Consider the following 20,660-nt stretch of genomic DNA (forward strand, 5'->3'; position numbering starts at 1 on the left):
AAGCTGATTTGTGTACTTGTGTTTGAAACGGTCTCTATTAAGCCATGTTTAATGTGCGTTTAATGTGTGTTTAATGTGTGTTTTGAATCAACTAAACTTTACATCACTTCACAGAAACCCCACCTCCACCTAGTGTTTTGGAGGTGTAACTGCAGAGTGACACAGACTCACCACCGCACAAGTATAAATGCTCACAATGGCGTAGGCCGCATGTGTAGACTACAGCGTAGGCTCTGCATAGAGCTGACGCACAAGTAGAGAGGAGCACGCACCTGTGACGCCGGGTGTTGCAGATGAGCCCTCTGGAGATGTTGTGGACTTATCATTGAAACACCAGTGAAGGAGTGTGCCCACCTGATGCCCCCAATGAAGCTTTTACCCTCCCTAAACCCCGACCTCGTCCCTCAGCATGGCTCAACTGTCACTTTAAGTGCATTTTTCTCCTGTTAGTTTCTTCTCTCTTCCCTCACCATAATGAGGGAGTGGGGGGAGGTAGAGTGTCTGGTCTGGTCCAGTTGGGGAAAGTTCTGTTGGCACAGACGTCTCTCTGCCCTCCCTGTTCTCTTTACTACTTTTCTATCCATCTAACCCTGTGACTCCCACTCAGAAACCCCCGGGTGGCACTATCACTCCCGTCCATAGTTTCAAGTATGTGCATCATGGCATTGTAACATCTAGTCCTAAACTGAACACTACCAGAAGCAAGCTACCAAACTGTGACCTTTGATGGCAACACACACACACACACACACACACACACACACACACACACACACGCGCACGCGCACACGTGCGCACACACACACACACACACACACACACACACACACACACACACACACCTCCCCCCCACATCATGTACTCACTCATGTTGCATGACTATGGCCATGTTGAAATGAACCACCCAGCTGCCAGCAAACCCACTGATGCTGAACATTTTAACTTTCAAATTAATTTAGAATAATCTCAGTTAAAAATGCTGGTCTAACAGGAACCTTCCTCCAAGTCCTGTTTCAGTCCAGAGTCATTATTCTCTGTTGTGAGTATCAACCTTGTAGTAAATCAATAATATTCAGAGCTGTTTAAATCACTGTCAGTCATGGAAATGCTTCTCCTCTGCAGCTCTGACAGTTTGTGGTGAAGCCTTTTAGTCTTCAGTTTCTGGCCTTGGACGCCACACTGATGTTTGTGGGATTGTTTGCAGTGGCAGCGGTGTTGTTGTTGAACCCCCCACACCCCCGCCCCCGTACCTGCTTGTCAGCACCTTGAAAAACAACCTCAGTGCAGTGTTCAGCCTGCAGGACGAAGCCGGAGGAGTTCCTCGTCTTTTCTGGGGATTCACTGAGTGAAATAAACAATAATTAAATGGACTTCCACTGAAAAAAAACCTGAGGATTTGTGTTTTCTTCTTGTGCACAGTTGTGTGCGTAGGTTCAAAAAGTCAGGACTTAATTCTAATTTCAGCACGCAGGCTGTTTATTAAAAAAGAAAGACTCATAAAAAGAGGACACAAATATAAAAGGCCATCCTCGGCTCTAATGACACAGAAACAACAGCAGGAAATATATAATTAGAGGGAAAGAATTAGAGGGAATCATGGGCCAACCAACACTAATGCCACAGGAGGAAGGAGGCCACGAACACTGGTGCAACCTCAGTAACCTGAGCTGTCACTTCAAATTCTGTCACCACAACTTTTCTCTGTTTACTGGCTGATTTTTTTTTTCACAGCACATTTTTCAAGATGTAAAAGGATGAGACAAGAGATGCAGACATGATGTTTGGAGTGGAACAGAGCTGCATTATGACATAAAAAAACTGATGGTGTTTTACAGCTGCAGGAGGCGGTGCAGGGTGCTGTGAAGGTGTGTGCTTACAGACTGTGGTTGAAGAGCTCGGGTGGAGCACTGATCTGGGATCTGTCGATAGAAAGACTTTACAGAAACAATTCACCACTGCTGCGTCACATGAAGTCACTTATTTTGTCATCTGAGGCCACAAACCTGTGTGTCTCACGGTTGTGCTTAAATGGACGTAATACCTCTGGTGTAAGGTCCTGACACGCCAAGCCGACAGTCAGCCGTCGTTCAAAGCTGGGCCGTCAGTGAGTGTCTGTCAGTGAGCGTCTGTCACCCTCGTCAGTGCGGTGTGTCGCGCACCGTTGCCTCTCATCTGCTTTTTTCCAACCGATTCAGCACGTTGAATCAGAGTTGGTGGAGCCTGTCGGTGAGAGAAATCACTCTGTAAAGTCAAGATGGAGTCAGACCCAAACAAACACCATAAGGTCAGATTCTTTTCTTTGAGCTCTTTAACAGAAACTTTTCTTGATGCTTTGAGTTATTGTTCACTGGCGCACAGTAAATATATTTAAAACACAATCCAATGTTAAAACAGAACAGAGCATACAGTATGCTAACTCAATGTGCTAACTAGCATCAAGACGGTCTTTCGGTTTCTCTTTATGAATAACAAACACAGACTACCACCGTCTGCTGGTGTGGAGAGTTATTTCCTCTCACACAGGGCAGAACATATGTGCTGGTTGGCCGCCAGCTGTAGCCGTCAAAATTTTGGCCGAGACAGAGGCGACATTAGGCAACACGACAGTCAGCTTTCGTTGCAGTTAGATCAGTTTGGTGTGTCTGACCTTTCAGTGTCATTAATTGTGCTCAATGCCTTACACAGTATAAACTATGAGAAGGGATGTCAGATTTGTTTACTTTGCTTTTGATAGCCTGACAGCCATTACAGGCAGATTTATATTTGTCAGCTCTATGCAGAGTCTACGCCATTGTGAGCATTTATACTTGTGTGATGGTGTGTCTATGTCACTCTGCAGTTACACCTCCAAAACATTAGTTGGCGGTGGAGTTTGTGTGAAGTGCTGTAAAGTCTAGTTGATTCAAAACACACATTAAACATGGCTTAATAGAGACAGTTTCAAACACAAATCAGCTTCACTATAACTCGCAGCATTCACAGACAAACACTTGTCTTTATCTGGACACATTTTCCCCACAAATACAACATGCTAACGTTATTAGCACAAGTCTATGGCAGTTTACACTGTATGAACTAGCCTAGCAACTGGCTGAGATTTCCTCTACTCATATGAAGCCAGGGACAACAGCAACATTTAACAAAGGTAACGTTACAAAATTCAGCTCCATTACAGCTCACAAGGTTCACTGACAAAACAGCTGTCTTATACTAAACACGTTTTCAAACAAATACAACATGCTAACGTTATTAGCCAAAGCCTATGGCATTTTACATTGTATAAATTAGCCTAGCAGCTAGCGACCTTTTCCTCTGCTCATATGAAGCCAGGATAAATCACACACAGGACTTAAGATGCTACTTTTGTGAAGGCTTTATTGTCTTCACAATTTTTTGTTTCTTATCTGTGAAATTAAAGTAAATCAAAGCTTTGTTTCCACTGAGGGAAATGGTTTCAGCTTACAGAGACGGACAGAAGGTCTGCGTCACTATGACATGTAGTTACATTTCTGGGGAGGTGCACGTCAGGCTAGGTCATGACTTTGTGCCGATGCAGAGCCTACGCAATAAGAAATGGTTAGGGGTGGGTCGATACGGAATAGTATTGTGATATTAATATGTGGCAATATCGTATCGTCACACAGTAAAAAGTATAGATTTTTTAAAAATTATATAAATTATTAACATTGCAAATACAAATTAAACTTTATGATAGCCTACTAGAATAATATAATAAATTGCTTTTTCGGTACACTACATACATTTTGCTGCTGCAAAATAATGCCTGAAGGTATAAACAGACTGAAAACAGATGTTGGCAAAGTTTGGGAACATAATTTACAGTTGAAATAAGGTAATAAATCACAATTTATCGCAATATCTTTTATTGCAATATTCAGCATATTGCAATTTATTTTATCTCAGTAATATTGTATCATGACCTAAGTATCATGATAATATCGTATCATGGATCCTCTGGTGATTCCCACCCCTACCCGTATGGCATTGTTTCGACACAGAAATATAAATCCTGCTTAACTGGTAACCGATAGCTCAATTTTTAAGAAAAAAAAAAAAACACAAAATTACATGAAATACAAGAGACGATTCTTTTTAATCAAGCGCTTCATTGACTCAGGGAGCTTTAGCGCCGCATTTCAAAACACTGTCCATTTAGAGGTGGTGAAATTTTGATGTTCTGTGGTGGAAATGTTTTGACTTTTATTTTATTTTCCATTGGCGTTGTTGACAGTGAGGAGGTGGCTTCATTTTGACCCACAAAGCCCCTTAAGCTGTTAACTATGTTAGCAACACTAGCCGTGCTGACGCTGCTAAACGTGGGGGCTAACGGAGCTAACAGTGACAGTTCAGCAATAGTGTCAGTAGTCGTAGCAGTCGTGTTAGTACAAGCACCAGTAGCATAGTCTTAATAAAGCATTACCAAGCAGGGTTAGTTGCCCTTTAATAGCAGCAGTAAAACTACAAAAGCACATTTAGCAGTAGCACCAATACAGCAGTCAATCTGGGGTCGGCTTTTACTTTCACTTCTGTTGGCTAGTGTGTGTTTACAACCAGTAACCAACAATCCTGCACAGCACACCTTTAACCTTCAGTCTGTGCTGTAGTTAAATCAGAGTCTGTTGTCTTCTTTGTTTTACTGTTTGGTTTTGTTTGGTTTGAGCATCCTCAGGTGGAGAGGTCGTCCACTCCAGCTCTGTTGTTGCCACGACAACCCCTCCATTTCCTGCCGAGCCCCCTGATCCCTTACTAGCTTAGTGTGCATCCATACGTCAGCCTCTCTTCTCTCTTTTAATATTATCATTATTAATAATAATAAAACAATAAACTTCATTTCTGGCACACTTCAAACACACAGTTGACAAAGTGCTTCAACAATCAAACACATTCAAACATCAAAGAGGAAATAAATTAAAAAGTAAAGGAAGGAGGCAGCGGGAGATAAAAGGATAGACACAGAGGGTAAAAATAATATATTTGTAAGAATAATAGGATAAAAGCCATCACATAAAAGCCAGTCTATAAAAATAGGTTTTAAGAAGAGATATAACAGAGGATACTTTCACCTCGCTTCCTTCCTCTGTCTCTGTTCTCCCTGTCGCCCTCCCTCTCATCTGCCTCCCGCTGCAGTGGAGATGAAGTGTTGCTCTTGTTTTAATTATGCAGAGGAGGCTGCAGAGCAGGACAGGACATGTTTCAGTGTCGTCGCCAATTAAGCGGCGTCACCCAGTCGTGGAGCTGGAAGCGAGGAAGAGGAGGAGGAATGAAAGAGAGAGTTAAGGGAGATGACAGAGAGAAGAGAGGAGAGAGAGAAGCCGAGAAATGAAATGAATTCAATGCATGAGAGTCTTTTTCTTATTTTCCACGCAAATGGAGACGCTTCTCACGTAGAGACATGCAGTCTAAACTCTCACTTCAGAGTACTGACAGCAGCAGGAGTAACAACAGTACACGCAGAAGCAACTGTAGGAACAACAGCAGCTGCAGCAGTAGGAAGGAGCAGTAGTACAAGTACTAACTAGTGATGATGGCAGAGGTAACGGAGGCAGTAAGAGAGGTTGCAGTAGTAATAATAGATGTAGTCACAGTAGCAGCAGGTGATGTAGTTGTAACAGTTACACAGGAGCAGTAGTATGAGCAGTTAGAGTTGTAACTGGGGATGTCAACGGTTAACTGCCACTGCCACATTACACATGTCGGTCCGTAGGTTAATTTTGTTACTCTTCAGTTTACTGCACTGCACACCAATAGAGTCCAATGGGAGCTAGCTAGTGGCGCTGCTCGTTCGGCAATTACCACTAGTAAGACTGTCCAGACCACCAGCGTTGCTGCGGAAACATGGCGACCACCCTCCAGGCTCTCCCCAGGTCGCCCATTGAGCAATCTGCTCAACTCGGAGCTGGAAAACCCCTTTTGTTAACTAAATAATCACTGTTAGCTCTGTTAGCACAGCTAAAGGGGTTTCGCGGCTCAAAATGAAGTCACTTACTCTTTAGCTAACACCCGATCCAGGTGGTGCGCAGAGCAGAGCAGCTGAGGCAGGCTTACTAGCAGAAACCAGAGGTTGGGCGTTGAACGCTATGTTTCCACAGCTAGCTGTCTGTCTGACAGCAAAGCCAACAGATAATAAATAAAAGGCAAAATATTTACAAGACAACACATTAAATTTCTTTACCTCTAAATAGATAGCACTTCAAAATTCTGTGCTAAGGATCACTGAGTCAATGGAGTGCCAGAATAAAAGGAAACGCCTCATTTTGTGTGAACAGCAGAAGTAGTACAGCAGAAGTAGTATGGGCCATGAGTCCCGCTCCAGGTCGGGTACTTTGTGACGGGTAAAAATATGTATAAATTCAGGGGTATGGGCACGGGTAAAAATGAACTACCTGCAGGGGTGCAGTGTGTTGGGTCACGGGACTTTTATTTTATTTACGGGTGTGGCTTTGACTTGGACATAATGGCGAGTTGGTTCTGGTTAGGACCCTACGATACCAGAGTGATGACACTTCCATTGACTCCTGTGGTATGCTGAAGTTAAGCCTCACGTGCCCTCTAGTGGGGCACGAGGGCATTACCTTTCCGAGCAGAAAACCCAATCACTTACAGTATGTCTGACGGGCACTTGCTTGTAAGTTGATGAAAACGGCCTTGTTTTTAATTTTAGGTGTCTTGGTCATATTAAGTCATGCTTATAATTTGTTTATTTCAAAATGTAGAGAGTAACATTATGGTAGACAACTGTTTTTTGTTTTTTTTTTACCTGTAAATGGGTCACCGATGCTCCTATTACAGTAGATTATGGTAGATTATTCTTTTAGGTTTGCTTGACTTTGGAAACGCACAAGAATTCCTGGTCGGCAGCAATGCAGCAATACTGAAGTTCAGTCAGTTCTTGGTCAGATATGCAACGCGCTATTCCGCCACTAGAGGGCACGTGACCAACTTTCCACTTGACCAATGTGTGTTGCTACTCTGGTATTGTAGGGTCCTAGTTCTGGTACTGAGCTTTACCATAATGGGCGGTTGTGGGTTTTCAAAAATGGACCCGTGCAGGACTCTGGTGGTAGTAGCTGTGGCGACAGCTACGGTGGCTGTAGTAGTAACAGAAGCAGAAGTAGAAGCAAGCGTTTCAGGGACTGAACTAGCAGCAGTAGTAGCATTATTAGTAATAGCAACAGTAGCAGTAGCAACAGTTTCAGTGGCTATAGTAGCAGTAGCAGTAATATTAACACTTGTAGCAGCAGTACTGTGAGTAGCAGAGAGGAAATGAGCAGAACAGTGTGTATAAAAGAGTCTTTCTCATGTCTTCAGGTACGTAGAGAGACTCCTCCCACAGACAGAAGCTGCAGACTAACTACATGCAGTCCAAACCTTTTACTCTCTTCGCTGTATTGATCAAAAGCACATGGACTCTGTGGGCATTGATTTGCATTGCATATTCACCAGCTTCCCCCCTGATATTCAGCTCTATTGTGGCTTTAAAGTGTCAGGCTGAGACACGGCTGGATAAAGAGCGAGCGAGCACGGCGCAGCGGCAGGTAATTACCACTCCTCCATCGATAACCATTCTAATAGACTTCCAACCGGCTATTTACATTAGGGAGGTGGTCCTCTTACCATATTGACTTTCATAAAATATATGTGTGGTAGGCTACATTAAAATCAATAAAGCCATTTAAAGAGCATTATCATTAAGAGGCGACTGTGTGTTAAGTGTGTGTGTGTGTGTGTGTGTGTGTGTGTGTGTGTGTGAAGGCTGGAGGAGGTGGCAATCTTCCGTGGTATGATGCCTTAAACCAACATCATTTACTGCATGACTGCACCATCAGTCTGTCTGCCACACACACTCTCTTTCTCTCTATACATCTCTCTATAGTTCGCTTTCAACTTGCTTTACAGGCCGCACATGTAAAACCATCTCTCTGAGAGTGGATGGAGGAAGTACAGCGGGGAAAAGTGAATATAAGATTAAAGAATATACAGTCAGAATATTATGAACACCTATGAAGACTGTAGAGCTAGTGTCAGAGTAGATGCTGCTTCCACAATTTTTATTCCTTCCCCATTTTAAAGTTTTCTTTTGAGAATATCTTCAGTGTCCCCAAAATAGATTTAAACTCAACAGAACTTTAGACTTCAGTAGGAGTCAATGACACTTTTTGAGATACACATTTAAATTTACCAATGATTAAGACCTGCACTTTAAATGTAAATAAGGTGCCAGAGTGCATTAAAAAAAGCATCAAAATCGGGATTGTGAAAACAGTGTGTGAGAGCTTACAATCCTGAAGAACACTTATATTAACTTGTATTAACAGTAGTCCTTGGTAACCAACCCGTATCTGTTACTGTTACCATACAAAGCAGTCTAGAACCTGCTGAAGGACTACTTGTGTTAAGGGGCCGTGCACATGCCGTGTCTTTAACTGCCTGAAAACAAGAGGTTGGGCGCTGGGCACTACTCTTATGCTTACTCTGTGCCCACTTTCAAGGGCGTGGAGGCAGGTTGTGTCTAAAGGTATTGTCCATTGGACAGATGTTGTTGTAGCATAAACTTAAAATAAGAGAGGTTCAGACATTGAGTTGCACATTTGAGGGTCTTTTAATCTCAAGAGAAAGCCAAAGAATTCATGCCAATTTAGTGTCTGACAAACAAGCTAGGCACTGTCCTGTTATTTAGATGACCAGTTCTGTGAACAATTGCCCCTCCTCACTCCAAATTTGATCACAGTCATGTCAGGTCATCTGGCTGAAGTCATGTCAGGTCACCTACACCATATATTTGGCATAGTCAGCAGGATGATGTGCGCATTCTTTGGCTGTCCCTCGAGAAGAAAAAAAACTCTGTGTGCGTAACCTCTTAATTCTTATTTTAAGTCTTGAACAATGTTTATTTCAGGGTGCAGCCGTCACGCCCTGAAAAACAGGCGCTCAGGATCATGTGCGCCCCGCGATTGTGTCACTTCGACGTTGGACCGTGTGTGCCATGTGTCTACATTGAAAATTAATCTTAGGGCATAAAAAAAGCGACATGTGTACAGCCCCTATGTGTGAACTCACTGTAATGTCAGCCATTGGTTTGTTGAGACCACCATACAATTGGACTTCTTTTTGCAATCAGTGGAGTCGCCCCCTGCTGACCATAAGAAAGAATGCAGGTTTAAGGCCATGATCAAACCGAGTGGATGACAACATGAAACATGAATTCCCCCTTCCTTGTATTCCTTTAGTCAATGTGCCACTCAACCTGCTAATCTTGCAAGTCATCTTGCCATTGTTATAGACGCTTATTGACAACACATTCAGCAGCCTCTGAGGATCCTCAGGAAACCCCAAAAGCCTTTGCAACCCTTAAGGAACCCTGAAAATATCATTAAACCCTTTGGAATATTTGAGAGTGTTCAAGAATCGTAATGAATCTTCAGTAACTCTCAGGAATATTGGACCATCATCTTCCAGGGCCCTCGCAAAACCCTCAGAGCCTTCCTAAAACTCTGGGGACTTTTTGAAACCAACAAGATTCTCTAGAAATATTTAGGAGGCCTAAAGAAAGTTCCAAATCCAAAAACAGCCTTCAGGATTGCTTGAAGAAAGCTGCGAAAACAACAGTGCAAGTAAATATACAGATGACGTCCATGTGGAAAAAGGAGTGAGGCTAAATTCAGCTATCTGGAGATAAACAACCCCGGGGATCTCAGGATGCCTCAAAGACACCAACATGATTTGGCACCAAATCCAGACTGCTAAGAAAAGTTTCAGAAAAGTTTTGGATATACGGTGTTTTGACTGTTGTTTAAAAAATGTCATTAAAACCCCCAAACATGTCCGACAGTACACGAAATATGTTCCTTGTAGGGCCACCAGTGTGGGGTTATACATTGAAAATAACGGGGCCGTATTGTTTGACGTGCACTGCTCACTGCCGCTGTGTTTTGCTCTTCACACATTCTGTGGCCTTTATTTGAACCGTGACCAAATTTAGACCTTAACTCAAATAACAAGTGTGGAAGATGTGAGGATTCATTAATAAAAATGTCCTCACTCTGAAAGACCAAAATCAATCCTCAGAAAGATGGAAGTATGCACACGAGCACACACACACACGCACGCACGCACGCACGCACGCACGCACACACACACACACAAATAAAGATAGTGGTGGATTAGGGATTATGTGACATGTTACTGCTGCTTTATGTGAGCACTTGTGTTTATCTGCTGGTTTTATAAAATGCAGCAGCAGTTTAAGTCTGACCTGATGTAACCTCCCTCCTTCTGTGGTGGCCATGTTGGAGGTCCTCGACTCCGTGAACAGCTGTTTGTGCTTCTGTCAGACCGGTGATGTAACTGTAACCTCTGGCTGAATATAACACTACATTAAATGAATGGCTGTCATCATTTTGTATGTAATTTCTGTCAGTATTGTGTGCAGCATTATGCAGTATCAGTTGCTCCTGCGGTGTTTCTGTGTTGTGCCCATTATTGTCGCAGTACACAGACTCAGTCTGACCTGTCAGTGTGATGTATGTGCCGAGGTATCAAAGGGGCTCAGCTGCAGTACTGATACAGGACTCTATGTAACCCCTTCCCCCCCCTCCACCCATCTCTCCATCTCATTTGACACTGAATTAACTCCCACCTGAGCTTCTGCCACTCCCATCATGCATCAGCCCGCCACCTGAGTCCCCGTCTCGCGCTCACACTCACCTTACAGCATCATCATTCGTCTTCCTCGCCATTTCCCTCTACGGTGAAACACACACATCCTCCACGACCCCGATTCAAAGCCCCGACAGTAACTGGGACGATGATAACCGATTGAATTTATTCGCTGCCCTCTGCTGAGACTGACTGACTGGATTGGTTTTCAAAGGAACCTGCTGGAAGTAACAGAGATGCAGCTTGAATACAATTTTATACAGACAGTGTTGGTGCTGTATGAATAACAGGGATGGGCATTAAAATAACTCCCATATTCGAGTACTCGCATTCAAATATTACGGAGTAGTTGCACTCACAGTCTCTATCCATGTCAGAGAAAACATGGATGCTTCACACACACAAGATCTATACAATCAGCACAGTTTCAAGATTAGAGTCACCAATTCAGTATCTGACCAAATGTCTCCACTTCTGTTCCTGAAGTTGACCTTTGACCCTTTAGATATGAAATGTCATCATTTCATTATTTTATCAGTTGGATTCTAGCCTGGAAATCCAGACTCAAATCTAGAAAGATTTTGAGTCTGGCCCTCACCGATACACCCTTCCTACCCAAGCACGATAGCAATCAGAGCAAAATCAAGGTGACGTATTCATTGCACTAAGCCCCATTTGTTTGCCGACCAGTGGGGCTAACTGATATTATGCTTTTGCTGTATCCTGTCGGGAAACAGGAAAAAGATAAGTGTATATGGCTTAGCGTTTCTTCCAAAGCTAAACTGAATGGACGCGGTCCTTCGGCAGCTGCCATCTTGGCTGTTTACTATTCGACTCCTACGGCGCAGCGCTGTCTTCATCATGTTACGCCCGTCCAGAGCCCGCCTCTGTCAGATAGACTGATCTGAATGGTCCGATGGCGATTCAGCGGGCTCTTCTCGTCGGGGCCAGATCCCTGTGCAGAGCAAATTCGAATTTGCTGGGGGCGGGGCATCTGGATTTCCAGGTTAGTTGGATTCTTAAGTTATGGCCAAAAATATGTTCTGTGAGGTCACACTGAGCTTTACCTTCAACTACCAAAATCTAATCAGTTCAATGTTGATTCTAAGCGGATGTTTGTGCCAAAGTGAAGAAATTCCCTCTAGTCGTTCTTGAGATATCGTGTTCACAAGAATAGGATGAAATGAAGGGCAGACAACCCGAAAACATGATGCCTCCAGCCACGGCTATCACCAGCATGGACGCATGAAAATATAATGTAAGAATAAGAATGTAAAATGGCCGACAATGAGTGCAATTTGAAATTCAATTACGGAACAACCAGGCCTCAATTAGCCTTTTAAACGATGAATTTAAAGTTAACATAAAATCAGCAAACTCTTCATATGCTCTTAATCTATACAAACACAACTTGATAAATCAGTGTTCCATAAATCTCATAATGGTTCCATACTAAAAAGCACCTAAATACACCTTGAGATTGCGTCATGGTAAGTTAAAGCACCTTTATCCTGAAACCAAGGTTCAGACATTTTAAGCTTCGTATATAAATATTTTTTTCTTCCTCCAGCACGCCAGTAAAGGTGATAAATCCTGGTTTAACCTCCTCGGCCCTGCTGGATCCACCTGTGTAACAATCTTTATGACCTCATGTTGGAAGGTCAAGCTCGTTCAAACTCACACAACTTTATTTTAAATTGTATCGGAGATTCAAAAGTTTACAAAGATATCAGAGATGTCAGGCTGAAGTTTGGGGAAAGTGTACAAAATGATGCAAACAACATGAACAGCACTGTAAATACAGGATGTATGAAACACTTCGTGACACTTGAATTAAGTTTTTTTCCTTCACATAAGCAGACAGAACAGATTTGTGATGTTTCTATAAACTTTAAATGTTTACTATGACGGGGACATTCCAGGGGAAAAAGAAAACGCAGGGTTCAGGAGGTTAAACCACAGATCCAATTGTCACAATCACGGAGCGACCTCGTTATCGCCAGGCCCTCCACATTACCCGTCAACCCGTCAGCCAGCTGTCGGAACATGCTCTGGGTCTCGTTAAGCCCGGAGCCCGGAGCTTCATTCATTATCTAATTGGTTGCTGGGAACCTGGATCCCTGCAGGGACCTGATCTCTGCTGCCTCGTCCTTCTGCGTGGGCTGTCGGTTCATCCGCAGCTCTGTGTGTCAAAGTGTCACAAACAATGCCTCCACTCTGTCCTTCTTATTGTGTAACAGGCAATTATCAGTGTAAACCAGGGCTGATTATTCCAGCCTGTTGCGGTGGTTGTAGTCTAAATGCTTTCACTGTGTGGCCTTCACTGGAAAAAACCTGCCTGTTAACTGTTAATAGGCTAATTACAACTCTGCAACCAGTCAGGTCTGAGCCATATTAGAGGCAGAGCTGCTAGTTTCACTCACAGACAGTAAAATCTGTCGGAAAACATTCTGCCACAGTTTATTATGATGGTAAATACAGCTGACTGTGGTTTAATGGCTCCTTTCAAAGCAGCCGCTCGGCCCAATCAGAAGACGGCCTCATAACAGCGAGGGCATGACAACAAACATGATGGCCGGACAGAGGCTACAAATGCCTGATGAGTCATGAATAAAAGTTCTGCTGCAGATGGAGAAAATGTTACGTCCACAGTATCAGTTTGGTTCAGCTGAAAATAAAACTGGATCTGAGACTTTCATTCAAACTTCTTACTTATGATACGTCCTAAACATAGAAGACACACAGTGCATTTAAAACAGCAGCCACGCCACAGATTACAGACACGAGGTGATGGGTTGATCGGTTTAATGCACCTCTCAAGTAAATGTTCACACGGGTGAGTACCAGGGCTGAGTACTTGTAAAGGTACCAACCAATTTATGCCGGTGCTACTAGCATATGTGGGTGGGAATGCTGGGTTTAGACAAGAGGCAGAAGTGCTGCGGAGCGCCCTGAAGCCTGGAAGCTAACCATGAAGCTCCGAGGCAGGTAACAGAGCCGGCAGGTTCAACTTTAGACAGGAAGCAGAAGAGCTCAGAGTCCATTCAACTTTAGACAGGAAGCAGAAGAGCTCAGAGTCCAGTACTAGCCTAGTATCACTGTCAGACAAGCACACACATGCACACAAGCAGACAGATTAGCAAAAGCAGAGTTAGTTTAGTCTACTACCTCACCCTTATAACTGGTTAAGAAATTAAAAAAAGCTGTTATTATAGAGAAAATAAAGTGCCAAAAATAGGTAGTGCTGGGTACCACTACCAAATTCCAGTACTTGAGTACTCATATACATTTCCCTTATAAATAATAGGCTATATAAACTGTTATGGTTCTCACAACTTTGTAAGTAGATTCTGACTAAGCTAAGTTATGATCTTACTTAAAGGGCCAGTGTGCAGGGTTTAAGGGGACATATTGGCAGAAATTAAATATAACATAATAAGTGTGTTTTCACCTGTAAATAAGAGTCATTGTGTTTTTGGTAACTTTGAATGAGCTGTTTATACATATTGGAAAAAGGCTGTGCAATTAATCGTTTGGTGATCGCGATTACGATTTTGAGGTCCAACAATTTCAAAACTAATGAAATTGAGTGTAAACGATTTTTGGTTACGGACGCCTGGAGATTTTGACTTCTACGGAAGCCGCGCATGCGCAATACCGCCCCATCCCCTCCGCCCCTTTATTCACTCCACGAGCCAGTCAAGTAGGTGAACTACGAATAATGCGAGGGGCAGGTGATCACGGAAGATTTCAAAAACAGCGTGCGGAAAATGGCTGAGGGAGAGCAAGAGAGGTTGGTCTGTATGTATGTGTGTGTGTGCGCAACAGGGCCGAACTCCGCCGTCCGCGATATAGAGAGCAGAGGAGAATTGTAAACGTGCGACCATGTAGAGACAGAAATCGCATGCCGTTGTGTAAACAATATAAGTCATCACGTGCGCCGCATAATCGTTTGCATAATCATGATTTCAATTTTGACCAAAATAATCGTGATTATGATTTTTTCCATAATTAAGCAGCCCTAATAGGGAGCAGGTCTTAGTCTACAGGGGTCACCATGTTGCACCGCCATGTTTCTTTTTTTAACATGAAAGTGCTTTATTCAGTGTTTCTACCAATTTAAATCACAGAATACATGTTTTGGAGATGAAGAGACCCCTGCGGATAATTTGCCCCCCCCCCCCCGATAAAACATCTGGATCTTAGGTTATCGGAGAAAAAGGTGAGCACAGATTAGCAGGTGCTAAACTAATCTCCAACATGCCAAACAGTGTTGGGGAAACACTGATTTCTAACATGAAGCTGCTTTATTCAGTGTTTTTACTGGTTTAGATCACCTGGTGTGTTTGTTTTAGAGACGAAGAGGCCTCTGTGGATAATTCAGCTCCTTGTAAAAACCTCCTGAACAATGAACAGTGAAAGAATTTTAACCAGGAGACGTTTCAGGGTTACAATCTGCAGTCCTCACCACTAGATACCACTAAATCACCCCAAAATCTTACACACTGTCTCTTTACGGGTTGAAATGTTTGAAGTCACCTGCTCTTTTCTTGTTCATAAATTTGACACTAAAATGCACTAAATGCAAAATTATTCACAATTTTGTATGCCCTGTTAAAAAAACTAATTCCAGGTAGCCAACCCTCGTGAGTACGATCTCTGGCACGTGTTCTTCTGGAAAATTTGGGATTTCTTCTTTGCCAGATCACAGTATTTTTGCTACAGATGCCCAGATTACTATTTTGGGCCTTCGAAGCTTCAGTTATGATTATCAGCAAATATCTGAAGCTTGATGGACCACCAAACCCGACCCTACTTCAGCAGGACTTAAAGCTGCCGCATGTGTGAGAAAGAAGGTGATAAACAGAGGGAAAAGAGATCAGAAGGTGGGCTATGTCACGCAATTTTCTGTAAGTTATTTATAACTCAGAATGCTGCAGGTTGGGCCCCTCGTAAAGGGTCCACATTTCATCTTACCTTGTCGTATTTTCTTATTGACAGCCAATCTAATGCTCAAAGGAGGGTCAGTGACTGCGCCGAGGACACTGGCCTCACCTGAGTCTGACATCTGCCACCTCCTTTCAATATCCTCCATCAGTTTACAAGTGAAAAAACAAAGCAAAAAAATGAAGCATAAAAATATTGATTTAGACGCCTGTTACCATGGCAGTGATTAAAGCCTCAAAGCTTTCAGGTCAGGTCGAATCTTTGCACACAGCATCCATTAACCCACCATTCAGCAGCATGACACAAAAGCAAAAAATAAACTTGTGTAAATGTGGATCAACAAGGACACAGCCTCAGCACAAAGTATCAACGCTGTATTTTACATTTATATAATCAGAGCATCAGGTTCAGTGTAGCAAAGAGTGAGGATTGCTGACAACTCGCCTGGTGAAATTTGGTCCGAACGAGCCCAAGTTCCCCGACAGGAGGAGAATACAAGTGAGACGGGTCAGACAACAACACAAAGAGTGAACGGCCATGACAGCGGCTCTGTGAGGCTGTAATTAGACACATAATGGTGCTGTGAGCTAAATGCTAACATGCTGATGTGGAGCAGGTACAATCTTAGTTTAGCACTGATCAGAAAGAAGAGCCGAGGCTGATGGGAGTGGGTGTCTGCTCTCCATTCAGGAAGAGGAAGTCGCCCTGATGTGAGTTTGTGAGACAGGTGTCCAGTGGCGGTTTGATTGAGGAGGTTAAAAATGTCACATAATTCTAGGATGAATGTGATTCTGATGAGCTGTGAATTTTCATGCTTTCCTGAGTTGCTGATAGTTTCTTTGTTGAATTATTAAGCGCTCAGTATCTCGTCTGTGATCTGTGAGGACGGCGAGCGACCGGCATCACGGAACGAGCGGCTCAGACACCTTCAGGGATGGATGACTTTATTCTGAGCAGTGAGCTGACCGCTCCGCCTCCGCTCAATCTCTCACACACTCACACACACACACACACACACACACACACACACACACACACTGGTCGGAGCTGTGAACCGGGGCGTCCATCTTGGCCGGTCGTCTCACCGCAGGCCTGCGGAGAGAGAGACGTCCTTCCGACAGCAAAGGTTAATAATTCTGCACCTGACTCTGCGGGACCCGTCTCGCCGCTACAGCTATGATTTAATCAAACGGAAAGAGAGGTGAGGCCCGACGCTGCGCTGCCAACCGGCCGGCCTGACCAAATCACACAGACGCAGAGTCCGAAATAACTGAGAGAGACAGTCAGGAGGGACGGACGGAGAGGACGAGAAGATATGAAGAAATAAATTGGATGCAGAGGAAGAAAGTAACTAAGTTTGAGTGTTGCACATCAGGCCAGTGCAGACTGTTATTACCACCTCTCCTACATTGTTCTTTTTTGCTGTGCTGCATTTATTAACAGCTGGAGTTGTTGGCTGCTTCACAGTTTCGACCTTTAACATTTGACATGATATAAATTTGGCTGCTGATTAACTTTTAAAAATGAACTTTTCTGGAACAGTCTTACTTTGAGTTTTAGGAGAAATAAATGTACTGGATGGATGTCGATCAAATAGTTTGACTACGGATCAAACCGTATCATAACAATGTGAAAGGACGGCTTTTTTCGTCAGTGTCCGATGCCGGAAGTCACTGACCAAGTGCCAGTTTTCGACATCTTGGTCTTGGGTTTGATAGGGACATTAACGGTTAAATGTCTGCCATCGTAGTTAGCAGTCCCTCCGTTACTTTATTAAGTGTTTTTATCGGTTTTAATCACCAGGTCTGTTTGTTGTGACCCAGTGTGTTAAAGTACCTCAGTTCATCCTCCATAATCATTTCAAAAAATGGTTCAAACTCAGAAAGTCTTCAACATAATTTTTTTTCACTTTATCTTTACTTTAGTGTTATTTTCTTTGCATATGATATGTGAACACAATGTTAGTTTGTTTACCAATGACAAGTAAACTTCACAAACTTCAGGAATATAGTGTCCATTAATGGCGTCCTCAAAATTCAGAGTTCAGTCTGCATACTGAAATGACTCAGTAAACTTAATATGGGGAGTTTTTAATTTTGAGCCCTCCACGTTTTAATTAAAATCTGCCTTAAATGAGTAAAAACACTGATAAACAGTTGAGGAACAGAGAGGTGGAGATGTTATGAAAATGTAACCACAGCCATCACTAACACTGTCCTTATCTCTCATCAGAACAGATTACAGAGCGGCTGACAACACGCTGGAACTAAAAGGTGAACACAAATATTTTCCTCTAGATGTTTTCACAGCTTTTCTCCAGGAGCGTGCGGCCTGCCCGCCGCTCAGAGCCCGTCACGTGTCTCTAATGATACAAACAAACGAGCCAGCGGCTGCGGTTCACCTCATCTGTGGCCAGAGCACAGACCAGCGCTTAAACTGAAGCGTGCTGATATGTGAGGGGGTGGTATGGAAAGCAGTCCGGTCTTGGCGCCAGTGTGAGCAGATTTTGGGCGGCGAGCCGAGCTCCGGGCTGCGGACAGCGACCGCTGACATCACTCCCTCCCGTCCCCGGACAAAGTCTTGGCAGAGGGAGCGCGATGTCCATGCCAAGCTGAGAGAGGAAAGCCTTTGAAGTTCACAACCTGTCTGATGTGCATTGACCTATGATAATAACACTGATATGTTTGATCTTTAGTTCTGAAAATTAAAGAAAGAAAAAACTCCTCTGACCTTAAGAAGTTTTATTACTCAGGGCCTCGGTGTGGAGCTGCTGAATAATAAAATATTATCAAGTAGTCTGAGTTTATCCACTCCTGCACCTTCGTCTCTCTGTACATGACACTGATTCTGTTATATTTCAAAGGTCTGTAACCGAGTGTCTGACACAGATTTTAGAGACAAGGTCTAATGATGAATGACACAAAACTTAAAATGACAAAGCTCACAAAAAATGTCTCCCTAACTATGACTGACTTGTGTTTTCATTGTCTGATTCCAGCTTTTCAGATGTTAAGATCTGCTGCCTTCTCAGTTTCTGGTTTCAGATTGTCGGTCAGTGAAAACCAAGTTTAAGACGTCAGCAGAGTTTTTCCTGGCTTAGAATGCCACACAAACACACTGACAGTCCTCTGCAAACTCTTAGTGCGGAGGTGACACTGACATTAGCAGCTCGTGTCTTAATCTGAACTTGACACATATTATGTGTGTTAGCGGTCTACAGCTACCATGGTTATTTTCTCCTCTGCAGCCAGATGAGATGTTACACTGCTTTCAGAGGCTGAGCAGTGCTAACCATGACCAGTAAACTGATCCTCATGTGTAAGGCCAGTGGCCTTTCAGATACGTGTTTCACCGTGTAAAGAACACAAAGGAAATAAATCTGAAAGCTGCTTGTTTTTTAAAATCACGGTATGGTCCTTTAATGTGATTTTACACACCTTCTCTGGCTCTGAACAGTTATCTCACCTCCTGCTTGTGGCTGATAAATGGGCTGCAATTTCACACAAAAGTCCCCCTTTGTGCACCTTTAAATGAAAATTAATAACTGTCACGCTAATGGAAAGATTAATGAATCCAAACGGTAACCCTGCGAGTTTCCATAATGCATATTTACATTAAAAACACACATTATTCCAGAGAGCAGCGCGTGCTACAGCAGAGGGGATGAGCTGCGTTTAGCTGCCGTATCTCTGCTAACTCTTATCATCCGACTGCGAGGCTTTATCAGCTGTGAGGCTCCGGCAGAATGAGAGCATATCTGCTCACCACAGAGAGCAATGTGAAAATTACCCTGCTTTTATAATCATAATTCATGCATTTTTAAATAAATGTAGTTTGTAGGAGGCTGACTCAATACTTTCTCTGTATTTTCCTAGAAGTACCACTCTTCCAGTTCATAACAAAACTGCTGGGATCAACAAGCTTGTTAAAGTTGCTCCTGATAATGGAGGGCTTTTATTATTTTATTTTTGTATTAAATAGAAAATCTTTAGTACAGGATTAAAAAGTCATATGCTTCTTTATCAGCCATGAGGCTGTAATATCTATAATCAACAAGAGATTAAATAGAGGATCTGTGTGATTATAAAACTACAGAAAAAAGAGAATATATTTTACATTACACTGTTTTTACATTCATCTCTAATGTGCCTGGAGGCCACGACACTGGAGCCTGAAAATATCTGCTCTTCTTCTGCCCGAGTGTCTAAAAATACACAACAAGGTGGGTAGTTTTCATGGAACAGTTCAACTCAATTTCACCTATAAAGCCCAATATCACAAATCACATTGTGCCTCAGAGGGCTGAACAACATACGTCACCCCTCTGTCCTTCGACCCTCACAGCAGATGGACGGACAAATGTGCGATAGATGTACATGTTTATGTACAGTCAGAGCCATCATTGCAATGTTACATACTGGGAGACAACAGGAGACAAGCTACCAAAAAAGGAAGCGCCCCCCATACAGACGTCAGACTGCACACTAGTTCTTACTGTCGAGATGGTCACTGTGTCATGATGAGCCATCACTAGGGGTGTGCCGTGTCATATTGTTCATGACCATACCAGTATAACTTTTAATATGATATGAAAAATTCATATCACTAGTCCATACCCATTGAGTGCACAGTTGCCCACATACAGTTTCACATGGTGTGTGTTTGGGATATAGGTCATAGGAAACTGCAGATTAAATAGTCAACTGAACCCATTAAGAAGAGCAATGTATTCAGACAGAGTCTGAAAAACGTGGGACAGACAGAATGACACACTGACAGTTTCCGTGATTATGTACAGCATGCCATACCATGACTTAGTCATACCAAACATTAGAAAAAACATTGGTCCACAGGGGGAGCCACAGCGATCGGTCGCATTTTAGTTTATTTTGAAGCATTTTTCTGTTGTTATAGCGCCACCCAGTTGCCAATTAGAGTTAAATTTCTCCAGTCACCTTGAGGCGTCCTGTTCTACATATCTACCAAGTTTAGTAAAAATCCATATGGCGGTTAGGCCTAGATAAGAAATGAGCTCT

Source organism: Epinephelus moara, chromosome 4, assembly GCF_006386435.1.
Source record: "Epinephelus moara isolate mb chromosome 4, YSFRI_EMoa_1.0, whole genome shotgun sequence".
Classification (NCBI taxonomy): Eukaryota; Metazoa; Chordata; class Actinopteri; order Perciformes; family Serranidae; genus Epinephelus; species Epinephelus moara.